This window comes from Heptranchias perlo, chromosome 25 (genome assembly GCF_035084215.1).
Source record: "Heptranchias perlo isolate sHepPer1 chromosome 25, sHepPer1.hap1, whole genome shotgun sequence".
Lineage (NCBI taxonomy): Eukaryota > Metazoa > Chordata > Chondrichthyes > Hexanchiformes > Hexanchidae > Heptranchias > Heptranchias perlo.
The window spans coordinates 33219532-33241278 of NC_090349.1; the positions used below are offsets into that span (position 1 = coordinate 33219532).

A 21747-nucleotide genomic window follows, 5' to 3' on the forward strand; every position below is an offset into this window, starting at 1 on the left:
ATCCGGCACTAACTTATTTGCCAAGAACGGCTGATAAAAGAAGTCTATTTGCCAAGTCTTTGTACTACTTTCCATTTAAGTCAGTCAGTCATTCAATCAAAATAAGAGAACCCAATGGAAAGAGAGATTAGAATCTTTTCTGCTGGAGGGAATTTTCTAAAAATATTTGCATATATTTTTATTTAAATAATTCATTGTGCGACTTTGTTTGACCCGGAGAAGTATTTTGAAAACATTAACAGAGTTTAACTTCAAATCTTGCTATTCCCACTGGCTGTATAAAGTGGCTTTAAACTGACCCATTTATGCATCAGAATGAACAGGCCTATGTTTTTGGAATGAAAGGGTTGATCTGATGTTTGAGTTAGCACTGGGAGCACTTTCTTTGAAATGATACATTAGAAATGAAAACCAGCCTCAATACCTCACACTGACTGGAAGCAACGAGCTGCTCCAGACACCAGAGGGGGAGGGAACCATTTTGTTTTCCTTCGACCTATATACTTGAGGGGGAGGGAAGAGGGAGTTCAAGCAGACAGGGCAGAATCCCTTTCAGATGTACTGTTTGAATACCTCCCAGTGTAACCTTAACATTCAGATTGTTATCCCTAATCCCACTGTTACTGCCGTTCTCTGTGTCGTAGCCTGGATTTTTAAAGTTCCCTGCAGATACTCGAGAAGCCGATGACATCACACTGCCTCTGTGGCAATTCTTGACAATATTCCCTGAATGCAAAATGATTTTTTTATTCCTTCCTCTGTGCAAGTAGCGCTGTTATTCAAGCACAGCTCTCACACTTTACTGAACACAGTGACTAGTTTACTGATGCATTGCTCTGAAAAATTGCTGCAGGATTCCCTGACCCATTTACTCCTCCAACGCAGCAGACTCTGTGATTATAAACCAGCCAGGCAGAGTGCAACACCCGTGGAAACTCCAGGGATAAGAAAATAAACCATAGAATAAGAGCTGGTCATTTGGGCCTTTTCCTTCCAACAAACCATATACATTCTGCCTGGTAACAGACTCACCCCAAATTTATTTAATCTCTTGAGGGAGATGAAAAAACAAGAAGAAAAACTTCCATAAAGAGAAGCTGCTGAAAACTTTTTGTGACCTTTCAAATGTATCAAAATATCAGGACGTCAATCCAACATTACAATCTACTTTATTCAACCCTCATCAGTTACATTCCAGTGTCCCAGCATGATCAGAACAAAGTATTCTGTACAGCATTTGATCGTCCTCATCCCAACTAAGCTTCAAGCTCTTTCATAACCAGATACTTGTTCAGTTCCTTTTAATGAGAGTTGATCAACAGCATTAGTAGAGTGTTAAACGTAGTCTTGTTACTGCATGCACATCAGGACAAACCAGACGACAATTAAATACACAAGTAAAGGCAAGTCGGATTTTGCTGCGGACACTGTGCTCTTAAAGTGGAGGATGCGGGGGTCATACAATTTCCGGATTTTGGTTGGGTCATCAGGTAAAGGTTGAGGGAATGTATCTGAAGGAGTTGTCAATGCCCATCTCCTAGTAAGTAGGAAAACATAGCTTCAGCAGACACCTGGGAGGAAGCTGCTTGCATTCCTGGGGTCTCGGTCGTGGTGTGTCAAGGTGGGTAAAAAGTTTCATTTTTTAAACAGTGTAGCTGGATCTCCACATCTCACCACGTCTGTCTTGATCTATTTCACATGCTAGAATATTACCAGCTTGATGCAATGATATAAAGAGTGAAAAGAGCATATTGCAAAGTGAATAATGTGCAAATGTTGTGAACTATTACTTTACAGATTGTTAAACACTACACGAGATGTTACAACTGATGGAATGGGCACAGAGGGAATCATGTTGCTAGGGGAGTGTGATGTGTGACTTACACAAGGTCTTTTCCGTCCTGTAACAAACTTGCTCAAGTCAGCTGAGTCTGTGACGCACACAAACAATCATCACTATGGTTAAAAAGTCTATGAGCCAACCCATTAAAAATCTTGACCTGTAAAATCTGATGCAGAACAGAGTGTACACTCTGTACCCGTAGCAACACATCACTTACCCAAATCCAGAAAGTCTAGGTGCAGGTTGGCAACAACTAGGACCCTACAGATACCAACACTAATCAACAACTGAAACAGATGACCCCTGCATTTTCCAATTAGTACCTCCGGGATCCCCCCGGGCCTGTGTAAAGCCATTATAATACAATTGGAGGTACGCACCACCATGTCACACTGGTAAGTCTATTGTTCAAGATGAAAGGAAACAAACTTGCATTTATATAGTGCATTATCAGGTTCTCAGGACGTCGCAGAGTACTTTTCATCCAACGCATTACTTTCAAAGTGAACTATATTTACTGTTGTTTGGTAAGCAAACATGGCTGCCAATTTGCACACAGCAAATAAGATGAATGACTAGTTTATGATCTATTTTAGTGGTGTTGGTAGGGGGGTGATTATTGAGTACTCTGCAAAATATTTAAGTATGGAAGAAGAAAAGGCCATCAGCCAAATAAACTGATACACAGATCATGGACTGTACCGAAGGCACCCAAACTACTTCTGATGGGAGTGGCTAACCACAGGCAAACCTACAACAAGACAAACTCTGTGAAATGCCCACTCAATGCCTGAAGGCAATCAACCGAATCTGCTTTTAAACTATGCAAGACCTGTGCCAGCATCTTTGGTTTTAATTCAGCCAGCTGTCACCTGAAGGTCAAGCTTTAACTGGGTCTTTCTGGCGAACGGTCTTAGCCATTACCAGCCGGTGTATCACTGGGTTGTAGCCAGCTGTGGGAGACCCGTTCACCAGAGTACAGAGCCTCACATAGTAAAAGAAACAGCCTGAAACATCAGAGTATTCATCCAAAGCCCAAACTATTTAGTTCTTACCAATTGAACTGCACAGATTATTCACTCATGGTCCCAGCAGGACGAGAACCATTGTAACAAAATGGAAAAATCTCACAGAATAATCAGCTTCAGATAAAATTAAGAACTTACATTTATATAGCGCCTTTCATGACCTCAGGGCATCCCAAAGCACTTCACAGCCAATGAAGTACTTTTGGAGTGTAGTCATTGCTGTAGTGTAGGGAAACACAGCAGTCAATTTATACACAGCAAGGTCTCGCAAATAGCAATGAGATAATTGATCAAACAATCTGTTTTAGTGGTGTGGGTAGAGGGTAAATGTTGGCCAGGACACCGGGAGAACACCCCTGCTCTTCCTCGAATTGTGCCATGGGATTTTTATGTCTACCTGATAGGGCAGACGGACTTCAGTTTAACGTCTCATCTGACAGATCGCACCTCCAACAGTGCAACGCTCCCATCAGTATTGCACTGGAGTGTCAGCAAGATTATGTGCTGAACTCTCTGGAGTGGGCCTTGAACCCACAACCTTCTAACTCAGAAGTGAGAGTGCTACCACTGAGCCAAGGCTGACACTTAAACAAGTGATCCATCCCACTGTGGAATTCTAATGGACTAAGCCTCTTCCCCATTCACACCCATTCTATAAAATTCCTGATTAATACATAAAATGTTTTGCTATATCACAATACATTGTATCACCATCAGAGAAGGGGCTATAAGAGAATGTTATTAGCAGAAACTATTAAAGTGATTAGTGCCTATTCTGAGGTTAAAAAGAAAAAAACCCTGTAAATTCTGGAAATCTGAAATAAAAATAGAAAATGCTAAAAATGCAGTGCAGGGCCATTGGAGAAAGCAGAAAGTATGGGTTCCGTTTTGGGTGTGGACCCTTCATCGTAAGTAGCTTGGGGCCTCATGGCTTTGGAATGCATAGATTATTGTACTGTGTTAACATAGTTTAAAAGTCAGATTGGCTGCATTTTGTACTCAGAAAATTAATCTTACTGACTGACTTGAAGGTAATTTAATGAGTCTCAACAGCTTCAGTGGTTTTGTGATGTCAATTAATTCCTGGACTATGCAACTACTATAAACTCACATACAAGGGTATAACTCTTTGGCAGCATGTCAGTGTGACTGTTTTGTGTGTGCATGCACGTGCAGTTTATACATGTCCCCCTGTACATTCACTGTGTATGTTCCTGTGTGTCACTCCATATTGCAACACCAAAGCGCCAACTCTTATATCTTTCACCCAATCTTCCAAATGTTTGTCCTAACAAACATTTCCACTCCCTGACTCAGTCACGCTCCATAGGTGACAGACTTTTACTTGCACAGGTGGAGATACACCACAGAGAACTTTTATTCTTGCCCATTCTCCACACACGCCGTATCAACTGATAGCTTAATGAAGCCCAATTCTACTGAATTTCCAACCGTGCTTTTTAGAACTTGGACAACTACAGCAGCTACTGAAAACGTATTCTGTTCCATTCGTTCACCATCTCTAGAACATTGATATTTAGATTCTAATTAATTGCTTACTTAAACTTGTATATAGTTGACTTGGTTTCAAAGGCATTTGAAGACAGGATTGATCGACAAGGATACTGATCCTGTTTGGATGAAAAAAAATCTCACACTGTATTATACACAGGGAATGGCATCTTCCTACTTCAGTTAAATAAAGGCGCGTATCATAATTTGAGTCACGTGGCACAAAGTCCACATTTACATTGTGCTCACAGGTGTCTGTTGTTATGTGGATTACATCATCTTAAAGCTTTGATATGGTACAGCATTGTAACACCCTGGCTCTCAGTTATCCTATACGTAGCACACGCCCCTGTTATTTATTATCACGTATAAAATTGAGGTGGAAAGATACTGAAGGTTGTGAACTCGATCCCACTTCAATACAAAGCCTTGTGTGACAGTACAGTTGCATCCTGATGCAGAGATAGCTTAAGACAACTCCTTCAATTCTGCTCCAAAAGGTAAAATTACAAATACTCTTGAAATACATTGTGATTAATGTGTATGCTTCAAGCAATCACTCATTTCCCCTCCCCTCCAATCATCTGTCTATCCTCCTCCTGAAAGTATTATGCGGGGCTAACTCAATCTAGATTACAGATTGAAACAGGGATCTTCCTAGTGTGTATGTCTCAGTCGCACATCACAGTAGTGTCACCCACTAAGCCATTCAAAAAAAAATCTTCCAATTCTAATAATGTTCTGGAGTTGAAGAAAATCTGCAGATGCAACACAACAGTGCTCAGACATTTTGAAATCCAGACCTTCCCTCAAAAAAAGCTGAATCAACAGCAACTCCTTCTGCAAATAAAATGAAGGCCTTGTCTGCTGCGATGAAAGTGTATCAAGTCAGGAAACTAACATTAGGATTCTGACTAAACCGTCTTAGATCAGGTCTTAGACTCCAGCTTACTCACTGCATGGTCTCACAGTGATGAGTCAATAACAGCAATCACTAACCACTCTCTGCACAACTGCAGGAACATGTCAGCTAACATCCTCCTGGGGCTGAGGGCCACTGAGGAAACCAAGGACACAGCTTTGGAAACGTCGACCAAAACATATCAAAAGAATAAAGAGATTTAAACCTGACTCTATTTATCTTGCATTCTGTTACAAGAAGAATCAACCCCATATCAATAAATAAAATTTAGTTTTTAAAACTGTCCGTGGACTGGTGTCCTCTGACGCAGGGCTGCTTGCAATTAATTGATATAGCTGAAAATTGTGACAAGTGCTTGGAAAAAAGGAACACAAGATCACTTCCACCACAAGATGTGCAAGCTCACACTCTAGCCTGGAGTATTTGTTTCCAAGCACTAGGATATTCTACCCTATACCATATACTACAGCTCAAGCTCAGTCAGCAGCAACAAACAGAAACTACTTCCAAGTGATTATTGTCCTTCTCTGCAGTGGCTGTGGTGCTACTATCCCCCCCCCCCGCCCCAAATCAGTGATCCCAGTCTGACCTCACTGATCACCAACTCTTGCTTGAGTAACCTCAGACTATCTGCTGCCTACCCCTATTGGTGATTCTTCGTTCTGCCCTATGCGTTCCTCTAATTCTGGTCTCTTGTCCATCCCCCACTTCCTTCGGCCCACCACTGGTGGCTGTGCCTACAGCCCTGAGCGCTGGAATTCCCTCCCCAAACCTCTTTGCCTCTCCACATCTCTCTTCGCCTTTAAGAGGCTGCTTAAAACCTACACTCTTTGACCAAGCTTTTGGTCACCTGTCCTAATATCTCCCGCTATGGCTCAGTCTCAATTCTTGTCTGATTACACTCCTGTGAACCGCCTAGAGACGTTTTACTACATTAAAGGCACTATATGAATGCAAGTTTTTATTGTTGTTGCAGCCACATGCTGGACAACCCCAGCTGGACACAGGTTCTATAGAAGCCTTTCCTGATGCTCAGTCAGGTTGTTTGCCAGATGTTGGCCCAGCTGCTAGAGCACCTGTCAGTTGTATTTCTATGAGGAACAGGAAGTTTACAAATTCCCTGCTGCACCCCACACTGCAAAACCCACCTCCTGGCTGCAAATACAAGAATAAAAGAGACCACAGAGAATTCCTTGGATCAGCGAAACACACTAGCCTCCCAACTTATGGAGGCAAGAACCAGGGAAGGGGGGGGGGGGGGGGGGGGGAGGGGAGATATACAACCCAACATGCTTCACACAGCTTGTGAACAGCATTAGATCTAGCCTGCAAACTTTAGCTCAGGTGCAGCCTGATCCTTAAAATAACATTAATCTTTTAGACACAAGTAGATGTTCAGCTTCTTACAATATGCACAGCTGCAAAAACACAAAACGATGTACATCTGAGATGAAGGATCACACAACAGCTAAAGCAACAGCAACTTGAATTTGTATTGCACCTTTAAAAGAATAAAATGCCCCAGGGCGCTTTGCATAGGAAAGAACGAGCTGAGTGATGGTCAAATGAGGAGAGCTGACTGAAAGCATGGTCAAAGGCTAGGTTTTGAGGAGGCTTTTAAAGGTGGAGAGAGAAATAGCAAAGTGTGGAGGGTTAGGCGAGAGTTCCAGAGGGTAGAAGCTCGACAGATGAAAGCTATACCACCAAGTGAGGAACACAAGAAGTGGGGTTGCACAGGAGGCCAGAGTTGGGACACCATAGTGCGTGGGCTAGGACGTAGAGCTGGGTACGACCACGGAAAGATTTGTAAACAAGGAAAGGATTTTGAATTCGGTACATTGTAAGGGAAACAGTGGAGGTCAGGGGTGATGGGCAAGCAGGACTTCTTGTGGGGCAAGGTGTAGGCTGTCAAGTTTTGGACAAGTTGATGTTTGTTTAGGAAGTGGTTCGGAAGGCTGGCGTGGAGGGAATTCTCTGTGGTCTCTTTTGTTCTTGCCGGGAGGTGGGTTTTGCAGGGTGGGATATAGCAGGGAATTTGTAAACTTTCTGTTCCTCATAGAAATACAACCGACAGGTGCTCTAGCAGCTGGACCAACATCTGGCAAACAACCTGACTGAGCATAAGGAAAGGCTTCTAAAAGAACCTGTGTCCAAGGTGTCAAGTCTCGAGGTAACAAAGTGTAAATCAGGGTTTCAGTGGTAATGGGGTGTGAGGTAGGGGTGAAAGTAGATGATATTCCAGAGGTGCAAACATGTGGTTTTAGTCATGAACAGGATATGGAAATGGGAGCTCAACTCCAAGTTCGACAGGACAGTGAGGTTGTGCACCATCTGGCCAGAAGAGGAAACGCACTGAATTAGGAGCAAAGGCTACAGAGTTTTAGTGGAAGCTGAAGAAGATGGTTTCGGTTTTCCCTGTTTTGAAATGAAGGAAGTTCTGACTCATCCACGACTTAATAAGATAGGTTGTCCAACAATACATTTCTGTTCCTCACTGACCTGCAGTCCGCACAGTATCTTTACATTTCTACATTTCTATCAATAAATGTTAAGTTTGCAGATATGTATAGAACACTCACATTCATAGCATTTCTGGGATAATTACCTGCTTTAAAAGTCAGAGCTTCAATTTAATCTGAGCCAGAAATCCTACTGCAGTCCTCCGAGAGGGAAGTGTGACAGCAGATTTAGAATCAGGTGAGACTAGGAGAGAGCAGCACTAATGAAATGTCCTAAATTGAGTTTCTAGAAATCACCTGAGCGGTGGAACAGCAAAACGTAAGTCTAAGGGAAACTTCCTGCTGAAAATTTCATTACAGATCCTGCTATCATTTGACGGGCTATTATTTAACCATCATTCTCACCTATTCTAACACTTCAAGCTGCCATATAATGTTCTAGGTATGAAAAAATTGAAAAGTTAGAAAGCAGTAGCTCATTATTTATTGAATAAATTCTGTTCAAGGATACAGGGTAACATTGTTGGCTACACTGCCCTTTCACCTCTCAGGTTTCGTCAAATCCAGGATGTGTCCCCATTGGATGACAACTGCCCCTACTGACTGCAATAGGTTATAATGAGCATGGGTGGTTTAAGCCAGTTCCCACTATCCACCGTGCAAACCTGCTTGAAGTACAGCAATAAATTGGCATTATCATATGGAGGCCAACAAAGATGGCTGGTGTAGGGATACCAAAAGTCACACAGGTGCAGTAAGGGATGCTCTGCCGAGGTTGGGAGTTAAGGCGAGTCTTAACCAATCTCATCTGTATTCTATGTAACCTGCGAGTATTGAACAGGACACCATAAAGGTACTCTATATCTACCTATGCTGTACCTGACTTGGAAGTGTTTTATGGGGCAGTGCAGAGGGAGCTTTACTCTGCATCTAACCAGTGCTGCCCTTGATCTGGAGCATGTTCAAACGTACAAACGGGGTAGGAGAAGTTCCATTTCCAAGAGGAACATCCCTGGCCTGCTGAACTTTTACGAGTACACAGTAAATTGAATACAAATTAACAACTTGGGTGAACCATTATTGATCATTTCAACTGCAAACGCAACACAAAAATGGCAAAAACATAAACAGTATGAGAAATTGTTTCTGTGAATAGGGAGAGGCCCTTACTAGGAAAAACAAACAAATGATTCTCATGTGACCAATCCACTCACATTCAATCACAAAATATCATTACACAATTTTTAAAATGTTTTGCTAATACATGAGAATAACTTTTAAGTTACTATTTTTTGGAAATATTTTCAACACATGAAATTTGTGCTGCACGGCTGACCTGAGGCAGGAACCAGTCACATTCCAATTTATCAGCAACTTGACCTTTATCCACTCGTTTCAGCCAATTTCTCGCTGTTGCACAGTTAAAGGATTTCAAATTAAAAAAATCAATACGAGTGCTTACACTGTCTTGAGGATCTGAACTGGTTGAAAGTGTGCTCCTTTTCCTCAAAGATTGAAATCTCTGCTGGCTTCGTACTGAAAACCGCCTGAATGACTCCCTGCTCCTGGAAGCAAAGTGCCGGAAGGATGAGGTCCGTTTGAGGGGAGCCCGGTTGGGATGTTCTTCACTGCCTGAGGTGCCACTCCGGTCCTGGGTCACAGCTGTGCTGACAAGGTTCAAAGCTTCTTGCAATGACCGCCTCACTGTGCCCACCCACTGTGCCATGTGATTGTGGGCCACCGTCAGTTTGTCTCCCAGATAATCCATTTACAAAAGAGAAATCGGGTGCAAAAACATTTCCAAAAAAAGTAAAACCAAAATAGGTGCTTCGGATCCTCAGTCAATCCCAATTCATCTCTCCGGCTGCCAGCTGCTCCCTGAGAAATCTCACCGTCTCTCAGGCTCCTGCCTGTTTACTGTTGCCCCTCCACTTTACTTTCAGCGCACAGTGACTGGAGAATTTAAAAGTTCATACCAAGAATCTCGTTCATCTAGTCAGACAAGCTCCCAAAGCCTTACAACTGGGCACCTAATAAGGCTTTAATTAATTCATACGTCTCTTTTACAGGGCGAGCTGGCAGGCAGTGCTGCAGCCATAAATCTTTCTGCTTACAATGATCCCAGGTAACAGGGACAGATAATGGCCCATTTCGTCCCTCAAGAAGAGAAGAAAAACACAGTGTCCTTGCAGCGATTTCTAAGAAGGCAGGCAACTCGTCTTTTAAGAACACTGAGACTTAAGCATTCATCCAGTCAGCAGATTACATATCCAAACGATTCCCAAGCACCAACAGCAGCACTGAAAACTGGCTGTACAGTCGGCAGAATGTAGATAGTGCAAAGGCTGGACGGAGTTGCTGATTGCTTGCAGTTTACCAGAGCACAAGAGCGAACGAGAGAGATTCTCCGTGACATCAGCCCTTCAACAGAGGAATGGTGATCACAGCTCAGGAATGTGACAGGCGTTGATAAGTGTTGCAGGACTCCTATCTGACAAGCCAGTCGCAGCTTTACTACAGACGCTTTATCCTGCTCTCTCTCACACTGTGCACTAGAAGGCTTGGTCTCCTATCTAGAGTATCACAGTAAACATACCACATACATAACACACACTGGCCCCAGACATGGAACTGTGAGAAGCAAGCTGCTCCTTCCCCTCAAACAGACTCAGGTTTGCCATTCTTTGAATTATTATTAGTAAAAAAAAAATAGGAAAACAAAAGAGGAAATTCCGGTTGGGAAAGCTATGTTGTTGATCCAATAGCAAGATTTTTTTTTCTTCTCTCTCCCTTCTTCCTGCTTTTACTCCCTCCTCCTCCCTCTGGAGACTCAACAATGAGCTATAGGTGAACAAACTGCAGAGGCCTGCCAGAGGAAGGATCTGGGTTGGGCTTCATTGAAGTAAAAGCTTGTTGCCATGGCAACCAAAGCACAGCATTTGCCTGTTTGAACGCGCCTTTGTGCCAGGAGTCACCAGACTCAATGGAGCAGTTTACAGGTAGGGCTGGACAGGAAAGGATTATTTGGATTCATTCCAGTGTCACAGGAGCTCCGGGAGGGAGTTGATTTTTAAAAAAAAAATCTCCCTTCTTCAGTGAAGTGAATGTGCTATTAACCCCTGAAACATCAGAGAGTTCTTTGTGCTGCTCAACTCCAGATTAAAGCCTGCAGTGGTAGCGAATACATCACCTCTATACCATTTCAGCTCAGGCCACACCAATTTAACGACGAGCCGTCTACACTTTATCTGCAGTGGCCATCTCCTCCTGGTAAACTAGGAACCCAGGCATGGCGATCTGATTTCACCGTGCTGCTTCTAAATTTCAAAATGATCAGCATCCTCTGTGCTGATCAATATGAAGCAGAGCACAGACGCTACCTCAGCAGTTCACCGATCGTGCTGCAGCCACTTCAGGGTCACGTAAAACAGGAGCTGGCTGGCACCAATGGCTCTCGCCCCTGTAACTGTGAGTAACACCGAAAATGTCTTTGTGCACTCAAAACCCTGGCACAGTTGCATGCTTGATGGCTCCTGTTACTAAGGAATACTGTGCATGAATTCAAACGTTTCCCCTGATGTCAGAAACTGCTTTAATAAAATGCTTTCCTTGTATCTGCGAAATGCACCAGAATGATGCAGAAATTGTTTTTGCTTTGGAAAGGAACTATATGTTGTGAGTGGAAGCATCCTTCTATAACTCAATCTGTTCACATCCGGGCATTTTACACCCACTCAGCACTGGGTCAGCAGCAGCAGCAGCAGCAGCTCTGCAAGATCTAAAAACAGGAACAGACGACCATGCGCATTACTCATGCAGATATTTTTACTCTCGCACTGATGCCACCTCTGAATGGAGATCATGGCAGAAAGCACCTCAGCATTTGAGACTCACTTTCACCATATATCCCCTGGGGCCAGGGACAGAGAGGAGGTTGAGACATGCAAATCAGAAAAAAGGACTTTGTGAAAAAAAATTTTAAAAATCGGACAAATTAAATAATGTATTGGACAGACTTTATGATGGGGATTGGTGGACTGCACAGACATGGATACGTGTTTAGTGGTGAGTGAGAAATTTGGGTTGCAAATTTGCTGACAGGTTATCCTGGGTAGAGTAAGGCCTCGTGTTCATCCAGGTGAAACCTACCCAAGCCAACACCTGTTCCAAGTTAGAAGTCAGTTTGGAGTTTATAGCAACCCAACATTCTATAGGTCTGAGGAAGAATCCACCCTCTCTCCCCCCCCCCCCCCTTACTCCCACCTACTTGTATTGTCTTTTTATAAATGCATTTTTCAGTCTTACAACATCTCTAATAGTTCACTTCTGGATGGCGAGTTGCAGATTTCTACTCCACAACCTTCCAAAAACCACATTGCATAGTGCACGCTAGTCAAACAGGTCACATGCTTTTCTAATGACAACTAAGCAGAAAACCAAGAAAAACCCGCAAAATGAAATTGCGTACATGTTAGCGATATATATCAAGGTGGTCAACTCACTAAAATAGAATCCAATACACTTTCAAATGAGAAAAAAAAACCCAGAAAATGTTTGCACCTGAAACAACCCATTAATTTCCAGTGCTTTGTTTATATTTCACATTTCCAGCATTCGTAATTTCATTCCTGTTTTGTTACTTCTTCAGCACCTGAGTGTTTAATGCCTCTAAACCTAAGTAACCATGAAGCATAATTGCAGAAAAATTCAGATGAGAGTAAAATGCGGTCATCTAATCTTGAGAACAAAGCTAACGCCTGAAGTAATAGTCACCTTCATTTAACTATCCAGAGTATGGAATCTAAATATTACACCATGACCTTTGAACCCCTTTGTCAAAATAAATCAAGATTTCTATCTGAAAAAAAGCATTCATAGAGGGCGTTACCCTGTGCTGTCATTTGAACAATATGGTTTCAGAAGCATTGACACTCTTGTAACTGAGATGGATATGATTCAGCAGTTACTTTTGCAAAGAGCATTCTCAGTCATTAACAGAGAAACACAAAGAATTGCAACACAACCAGAACTCTGCTCTCTGGAGAGACTCAAACTTCCCTAGGCCTGGCTAGTAAAAGTAAGATAGAATAAGATATCTGTACAATTTCCAAAGAGACTCACCCCAATCCCACTTTCTCTCTTCAAGATGGAGACTTGTGTTGAGGTATGCTTCAACAGGTAACAGTAGCCCTCTGATTCCTTACCCATGAAGTGTAAGTGTGGAGGTAAGTGTTCGTCTGCCAATCGAGGGGTCTTTATCAGTTGTTAATAAACATGTACTTTCAGCAGGTGTCACTAACATAGCAATCAAGGTTGGGAAATTTGGCTGATTTTTTCCCCCTCTCCCTAACCTAGGGACACAGATGCCAACTGTAGCACCCCTACTACCAAACCATGGTGTCAGCCTTGACTCAGTGGTAGCACTCTCGCCTCCGAGTCAGAGGGTTGTTGGTTCAAACCCCACTTCAGAGACTTGAGCACATAACTTGAGCATTCCTGTGCAGTAAGGAGGGAGCGCTGTGCTATCGGAGGTGGTCTTTTGGATCAGACGTTAAACTGAGGTCCCGTCCGCCCTCTCAGGTGGTCACAAATGATCCCACGGCACTATGTGTAGGAGGGCAGGGGAGTGCTCCCGGTGTACTGGCCCACATTTATCTCTCAACCAACACCTAAACAGATGATCTAGTCATTTATTTCATTGCTGTTTGTGGGAGTTTGCTGTGCATAAATTGGCTGCTGTGCTTCCTACGTTACAACAATGACTGCACTTCAAAAATACTTCATTGGCAATAAAGCGCTTTGGGGCGTCCTGAAGTCATGAGAGGCGCTATGTAAATCTTTCTTTTAAATTACATCAACTAATTCAGGACAGAATGGGTTTGAACTTGGGACCTTCTTTGCTTAGATATTTACTGAATAAATTTGCTGAGCCATGGGTGGGGGGGCAGAGGGAGTTGAACCGTAGGTTCCAAAAGGACATGTTATTAAAGTCTGTCAATCTTCAAGAATAGTTTAACTTTATAATGCGTACTGACAATAGTTATTCTCAATATAGGAATATCTCAGCTGAGTTTTCAGAGAATGAGTGGGGTTGGGGCAATTTTTCCATGGTGGGAAGAGGGAAAATCGCATTACCCTGGGTCACAGAATCTGAATGAGTGAGCAACAGAATTTACACTGTTCCTTTCCGAGAATCGTACAGTACAGAGCTGAGCTATATCAACGGTCTCGTCCTTCAATCCCTTGCACTCACTTCTACAATCCTGGCTTCAGCTCGACAGATACCAGGACAAGTGCATCCGGAAGCACAAAATAGCCCATTATCAAAAAAGTTATAACATTTTCAAAACTCTAATAAATTACAAGAATCTCACACTAACTGGGCTCTAATGGATCCATCTCTCATAAAAGGTGGCTTCATGCCGCAAGACATTACATTGCCAGGCAGTAACGAGACTTTCCGTCTCACTGCATGAATATTTAAAACAAGACAGTCGACCACATACCAGGAGGGACCTGCTGAAATCAAGCAGCTTCTCTTCTGCTTAATAAGTTAAGGTAGATGAGAGATTTTGCTTTAACTTCTGAGCCTACTGTGGCTCAAGTCCTTCACTTTTTTCTGTGTTCATTTTGCTCCCCATCAGTTTGTTTAAACATGCACCATTTAAACATGATCAGTGTACAAGGGGAAGTCTTCAAGCAATACCCGGGGCTGAGAAAATGCGGAATGATGCAAATAAATGTCAGGGGCAGATACAGACATACATCATTGCTGTCTTAGTTTGAAATGGTTCAGCAATTTTGTAAAATCTGCCCCTTTTTTACACCTGCAGTTGACTTCAAGCCAATTTTGTGACCGAGTATAGATCTTCCCTACGTTGAAGGAAGATCCATATAGGCCCACAATATTGAAAACACACTACTGTATACAGAAGCCATTATGTACAGGACTGAGTGGTGCATTGGGTGAGTACTATTGTGTCATCTGAGACCCGGGGCAGATTCTTGCCCAGATTGATGGGATCACCGTCCCCTGTCAGTTCCACACGTCCCATGTGAAATGACATTGGGGGGTGGGGGGACACCAACCTAATCCTCAGTGACTCAGAGTTAATGGCACAAAGCCATCTAAAATCAGCACCACAATTTAGGAATTTCAATCTAAAAGGCCCCAGGTTGGGGTGCTCTAAATCTAACCCACACCTAGAAGTGTCTATGCTGACATTGGTAGGAAATGGTTTATTTCCCAGCATTGAGATCCCCACCTTAATAAGCACAAAAGTTACTGATGGTCAGATTAGAAAACGGCAGAGATAGTAACAACATTGCGACTCAAAAGGTGGTTCCAGATTCGAGAATGGTTCAGCAGCTGTACGAGAAAGATAACACAAGTAATTGGTTCTTTGCGCCACATGATTAAATATACAGCAGATTCTAGATATGTGTGAAAAAGCCAGAGCAAAATCACATGCTGAAATGTTAACAACTAACGTTGAGTTGTGCAACCCACAGAGACTCTGAATGAATACCCAGTGAATACCCACCCGAGCGATATTTCAATATTTGCTCAATCTGCTGGGCTGCTTTTTTTTTGGGCAGGACTGGGTGGTGTAGTGGATGTGTATACTGTTGTTGCATCTAGGGAGGCCTGGGGCAGATGCTCTTGTGCCATAATTTGAATTATTCAAATCGCAAGTCGCTACTGCGTGCAATATATTTATGTTTTTAAATACTGCGACTGAAGAAAACAACCAGGACTTAAATATATACACATCGACAAGGCAATTAGGGTCTACCACTCTTCCTGTAACTTGCGTGTGACTTATACTGCTACTCTGCCAGAAATAGTTTCCGTTCAGAGACACAGAAATAAAGGGGGTTTGATTCCAATTCATCACTGGTTTTGTATATAAACACAAACAATGCAATTATACAATTTACATTGAAAATACTGCACTTTTGTCATTATTGTATTTTCAGTTCCTCCACAATACAATCCCTCTTTAAATACTGTAATTTTATTACTGCAGAAAATGCCCTCAGTGAATTGAACCCTGAATGTAGTTGACTAAGCCAGGCCTATGAGTGTTTACAGACTTTATTGTCCATCCACCAGTGCTTCAGTGGTCTTGCTGCTATTTTTTCCAATGATTGTCACTCTATTCTCAGCTCCTGAGGGTCATTTCACTACCATTTGTAATTATTACAGTTTGATTGTTTTATTAGTAATATGGATATTTTAAATATGCTATAGACTTTACTATCAGAATTCTGAAGACCACTGCCCAGTACTAGGGGCCATACAATCCTTCGCCTATCAGTTGGCTGTGGGGTTAAGTCCTAAGACTGCTGTAACGTCAATCTCATCTCGTTGGAAAGGTTTAATATCTGTTGTTGGACTGGACACCAGGTGGTCTTGGGAGGAAAGATTCAACATTGTCTGGTCCTGCTGGTCAATCACAAGAACAGTGGAGCTGATGGGCTTGGAGAGCTGATATTTTGGGACTTTGATCCCTATAGAGGACAGTATCTCAACACTGTCCACACTCCTCAGCTGGAGATCAAGTGATCATTTGCACAAATGTGTTTGTTTAAAAAACTATAATGAAGGAGGGGATAATACTTGTAATTCCATAGATGAAGCATCTCCTGATATAATCCCTGTTGTTGAGGGCGGGGGGGAAGAGAGGGGGGAACCTATGCATGGGATTTTACCTGGGAACGAAGTAAAAATGGGCGAGAGTGAGAGAGCATACACGAGCAGCATCACTCCAGGCTGCTCTTAGGCACCTGCTGATGGCTGAAGATCCCACAGCAGGTTGTCAGATGCTCCTCGTGGCTTGGGAAGATGCTTAGTGCAGGGAAATTTTAGAAAGGAGACAGGGAGAAAATAAGTAACCACCAGAGACTAAGGGAGAGCAGCCCAGAACTTCCTACAACAAACCTCTGTCTCGCCATTCCAACCCGTAGTGCATTGTGTATGGCATCATTCTGGGCCTGTCCCTGTCTCGACTGAAAGGGCCAGATGCTTCAAAACAGACTAATCCTTTTGCCAATTTCCCTGCATAATACTCATGAGACTGGAAACTACAGAATCGAGTTAAAAAGGAGTACATGTGGAAAACACAGAGCTAGAATAATGTTTATTTTAATTAATAATGCATTTTAACCACAGAGATAGTCCATTCCTGATCTTATTGTTCTCATCCCAGCAGTTAGATATCTTACTGTAGGAACATTAACTCATGAGTACCAGAGCATTAAGATTCAAAATATGTCACAAACTCACTATCCCAAATGACTGAAGGGCAAAGTGGCAGGTTTTTAACTTTGATCCGTTCTTATCCATTTAGGCCCATTGCTGAGTACTGGAACAAATGACTAGCAAGTGTAGTCAACTGTTGATATAACTAAGTGTACACACAATAACAACTGTACACGTACAAGCCCCATTTGGCTGAGAATGAAACAGAACAAGACTGAGTGACTAAAACAAAAGAAAAATACTGCAGATGCTGGAAGACTGAGTCACTAGGTGCTTGTCCAAGAATTGCCGCTATTTCAGTTTGAAGCTGTCAGTATTCTCAATGATCTGAGAGACTTGTAAAGTATTCCGAGATTTTTCTTTAAAGCGGGATTTTTTCCCCCCCTCTTTCCTTCCCCCCCACCCTCCAGTCCCATTTACAGGTGAGAAGGCAGTTGGACAGTCTGCTCCCAGGAGCTCAATGTGTTTCTGAAATCGTCCGTGCACGAGGATTCCCCTCCTTGAGAAAATGCCAGGCCACAAAAGCTGATATTGTTAACTTAAGAGTATGGAATCACAGACAGGTAGAGACCACCCCCTACCTATCCGACGGGCTCAATAAGATGCCGTTAAGATTTAAGCATTTTTATTTTTGGAGGAGGTATGCAGGATGTGAAATTAATGTTGGAAGTTACAACAGTCTCCGAACACATAAAAACCCCAACTAAAGGAGTTCTGAGAGCTTAATAGGTCAGTACTTGGATTAACTTAAGGATTCTTCCTAGCATTACTGGCTTCTCACTCAATAACCCACTGTTCCTGCATGAAAGGAAGGCACAGAGACACTCTTAAGGGCTGAAATGCATCCTCCTATGTTCCAATCCTCCTTAACATTCATCTTTTATTATGGTACTTAATCCAGACCAAAAACAATATTCATCAGCAGGATTTGTCTGGAAAATGCAGCAAGAAATCTGCAGGAAATGGAGCAACATGTGATTGTAGCTTCACCTGCTGCAAGACGCCTATTGTCAGATGTCAACTGTTAAAAGCCGCCAATCCATACAGACACTTTAGTGTAGGAATGGGAAGAGGAAAGCATTGTGACTGGGTGGCACAGTGTTGCTGAATGTTAGTGCACTGATACTCGTTGCAGGGAGTGGGGACAGTTACAGGTTCAAGTCTCTCTTAGCTTAGGGTACATTCATACTACAACAGTAGTCTCGATGCAATGTGAACCAACATTGCGGTTATAGTGTAAATGAAGCCTAAATATGGCGTCACCAGAGCAAACCATTTCTGAGTCAGTTTGGGCCTTGACACACAATTGACACTATTAGGTTTAGTTTCAGTGCAAAGCTGAAATGGTTTCAGATCAACACTAAACTTGTAGTGCAAGTGCACCATTAGTTCTTGATCGAAGTTGTGTCAAGCGAGGGGCACTAAGCAAGGCGATGGCAAGTACCTTGGCGCTCTCCGGCACGCCTGATGGCCAGCTGTAGGGGACAGTGGCAAAAATCTGGGAGGGGGTTTGTGCCTGCTATTAAAAAAAAGGGGATAAAATACAAAATAAAAGGAGTTATTTACCCAAACATGGCCAAGAAAATAAACATTTAAAAAAGTAAAGCAACATGTTTCGATATGATTTGAATTCCCTTTGGACAGCTTTCCTCCCATTCCTATGTATTGACACATCCTTTCATGCACGTGTATTGACCAAAGGTGAAGGTGGCATCTGGGCAAAAGGGCTCACTTAATTATTAATTTTACAAACAACACTACCAGTACGTGCAGCAATTTGTCTACTTTTAGGTCCCAGCGTGTTTTCTCTATGGGAGCGGAGAGGGGCAGTTTTATTAAGAAATATAAGCAGAATCCTCAGGGCCATATATTTCACCCACCAATTGAAAACAGGCACCTAGAATAATCTCATTGTGCCCAAAATATGAGAGGCTTTCCTTGTTATTTGTGTTATACAGCCACCTTGCCCAAGGCAGATACAGTACACATTCTATCACCATGCTGATGAGAGCATACCCTCAAATATAACAACATAGCTCTGGAGTTAGGAGGGAGCTTTAAGTAAATTGTGAACAGTGTGTTTGCCTCTAGTGATGCCCTGGAACAGTCTGGTACCACTGCTTTCCCTGGCATTAGTATTCAGAGACAGTGATTTTCTGTAAGATGTAGGAGGGGCAGTTGTAAAGTGAGCTGACATTGAAACACTGACTGCCTTGTTCCAGTTTAACCGATGAACGCTCGTTATACGTTTCAACAGGTAATTCAAAGCTGCAGCACCTCATAGTTGGCCGCATGATCTGAGGAGATCAAGCGGAATAAAATGGACATTCCTCCATTATAATGTTACCTAATTTCGTGCAGCAGAGATTGAGACCAGTATGTAGTTGTACAGCTGACTCTATTTTCCAGTCGTGGGCTCCTCACGAGACACAACTCCAAGGGCAAACAGTCAAGGTCAGTGGCACAAGTCTATGAACGATACCAGACTAAAATGAATAACCGCTGAAAAATTTAAGAACCATGGATTTAAACAACAGAAAAATTCCCTTCCCAGGTCTGTGCTGATTATAGACAGGGCTGCTGTGCTCGCTGACCTACATTGGCTCCCAGACCAGCAACGCTTTGATTTTAAAATTCTCAACCTTGTGTTCAACTCCTTCCACGGCCTCGCCCCTCCCTATTTCTGTAACCTCCTCCAGCCCTACAACCCTCCGAGATCTCTGCGCTCCTCCATTCTGGCCTCTTGCGCATCGCTGATTTTCATCGCTCCACCATTGGAAGCCATGCCTTCAGCTGCTTAGGCCCGGAGCGTGAGAAGTCCCTCCCTAAACCTCTCCGCCTCTCTACTTCTCTCTCCCCCTTTAAGTCGCTCCTTAAAACCTACCTCTTTGACCCAAGCTTTTGGTCATCTGTCCTAATATTTCTTTATATCACTGTCAAATTTTGTTTGATAATTGGAAAGGATTGCTGTTGTTGACTGCTACCCTGTGACCCTTGCATGGGTGACTATTGGAAGAGGACAGGACTCGACTTGGCTATAAAGCTCTTCACAGTTGAGCAGGCTGCTGACATTCACTGTCCAGGCTCATGCAGGAAGAATAGCCACTTGGTGAGGTAGCAGATGGCAGCTGGAACTCATACAATCGTACCCCAGAAGGGGCCTGTGCCTTTAGGAGGCGGGAAAGAAACTGAAAGACAGCAGGATGAGGAGCACAATCCCTTTCTCTTCCTCCTCCCTCCCTCACCCCGTCCCAGATCTTTTGCTTCTTTCTGCTTGTTTGGAAAGTTCAACTGCACAATCAGGAAGGCAAGAAAAACAGGGGCACTGTAAAAGAAACCATGGTGTTAGAGAGAAAGTTCATAGTGCTACAGGAACAAATGTCAGCTGTCCCAGGGAGGGGGAGGCTCTGATGGGTTTTCGGAACTACTGATTTTTTTGCACGATGCATGCCATAGTGATGTCTGATGTGGGGTTCTCCATGTGGTGCAATTTGGTTAAACTATTGCCCCTGTTCCAGAATCAGCTTGTGTGCCCACCTGCTTCTTCACCAGTTATGGAGACACGTATTTCCTCTCCCACCGATACTCAGCCGCTGAAAATTTCTTCCAGCTTGTGTCACATACTTGTGGACAATACTAGTTGCATACATAGAAATACACGATTTACATAAGCCCTTTCTACTGTATTATTTTTGTTTTGCATTTTACATCTGGAGCAGTTTATGCAGCAGTCCTGGCGACTGTAATAAATCTTGATTTGCACTATTCACATGCTGCTAATAAAACATTCGAGTCACACTTTTGATGGCTTCATTGATATGTGCAGCCTGTGATGTGGCGATAACTCCTGAGCCATAAAGACCAGGAAGGTCCCAGGTTTGATCTCTGGCCTGTGCTGCATTAGCTGACCTCCCTGGAACACTGGTGGTGTTACATTTGGTTTCTAACATGGGCTAGGGAGGGGATGAAGAAGGAAAATCAGCCAGGGTTCCTCCTACTGATCTTTTTTTTTTAATACGTTCATGGGATGTGGGCATCGCTGGCAAGGCCAGCATTTATTGCCCATCTCTAATTGCCCTTGAGAAGGTGGTGGTGAGCCGCCTTCTTGAACCGCTGCAGTCCGTGTGGTGAAGGTTCTCCCACAGTGCTGTTAGGTTGGGAGTTCCAGGATTTTGACCCAGCGACGATGAAGGAACGGCGATATATTTCCAAGTCGGATGGTGTGTGACTTGGAGGGGAACGTGCAGGTGGTGTTGTTCCCATGTGCCTGCTGCCCTTGTCCTTCTAGGTGGTAGAGGTCGTGGGTTTGGGAGGTGCTGTCGAAGAAGCCTTGGCGAGTTGCTGCAATGCATCCTGTGGATGGTACACACTGCAGCCACTGTGCGCCTGTGGTGAAAGGAGTGAATGTTTAGGGTGGTGGATGGGGTGCCAATCAAGCGGGCTGCTTTGTCCTGGATGGTGTCGAGCTTCTTGAATGATGTTGGAGCTGCACTCATCCAGGCAAGTGGAGAGTATTCCATCACAATCCTGACTTGTGCCTTGTAGATGGTGGAAAGGCTTTGGGGAGTCAGGAGGTGAGTCACTAGCTGCAGAATACCCAGCCTCTGACCTGCTCTTGTAGCCACAGTATTTATATAGCTGGTCCAGTTAAGTTTCTGGTCAATGGTGACCCCCAGGATGTTGATGGTGGGGGATTCGGTGATGGTAATGCTGTTGAA

At 43.3% G+C, this 21747-nt stretch overlaps 1 protein-coding gene and 1 long non-coding RNA gene across 3 annotated transcripts in view; one reads left to right on the forward strand and one right to left on the reverse strand.

The window, feature by feature from the left end:
- LOC137342189 (uncharacterized protein KIAA1671-like) overlaps positions 1 to 21747 on the reverse strand; it is a 172034-nt gene that overhangs the window by 48011 nt on the left and 102276 nt on the right. The gene's annotated exons all lie outside the window — the stretch shown is intronic.
- LOC137342190 (uncharacterized) overlaps positions 9222 to 21747 on the forward strand; it is a 64527-nt gene continuing 52001 nt past the window's right edge. For both annotated transcript variants that reach the window (XR_010967214.1, XR_010967215.1), the window contains exons 1-2: positions 9222 to 10436; positions 12911 to 12989. This is a non-coding gene — a long non-coding RNA (uncharacterized lncRNA). The remainder of the gene's footprint in view (positions 10437 to 12910; positions 12990 to 21747) is intronic.